At 41.5% G+C, this 316-nt stretch overlaps 1 protein-coding gene across 1 annotated transcript in view; it reads right to left on the bottom strand.

Annotated features, from left to right (window-relative positions):
* ZNF782 (zinc finger protein 782) overlaps positions 1 to 316 on the bottom strand; it is a 75,630-nt gene that overhangs the window by 45,820 nt on the left and 29,494 nt on the right. The window lies entirely within an intron of this gene.

The raw sequence follows: 316 nt of genomic DNA, 5'->3' as shown, positions 1-316 counted from the left end.
GTCACTGATGGATATTTGGGTTGATTCCAAGTCTTTGCTATTGTGAATAGTGCCACAATAAACATACGTGTGCATGTGTCTTTATAGCAGCATGACTTTTGGTATATCCCCAGTAATGGGATGGCTGGCTCAAATGGTATTTCTAGTTCTAGCTCCTTGAGGAATCGCCACACTGTTTTCCACAATGGTTGAACTAGTTAACAGTCCCACCAACAGTGTAGAACTGTTCCTATTTCTCCACATCCTCTCCAGCACCTGTTGTTTCCTGATTTTTTAATGATTGCCATTCTAACTGGTGTGAGATGGTATCTCATTG

The sequence above is a fragment of the Mandrillus leucophaeus genome, unplaced genomic scaffold (genome assembly GCF_000951045.1).
Source record: "Mandrillus leucophaeus isolate KB7577 unplaced genomic scaffold, Mleu.le_1.0 Scaffold161, whole genome shotgun sequence".
NCBI classification, from domain to species: domain Eukaryota; kingdom Metazoa; phylum Chordata; class Mammalia; order Primates; family Cercopithecidae; genus Mandrillus; species Mandrillus leucophaeus.
This window is presented reverse-complemented; position numbering and strand designations above follow the sequence as displayed.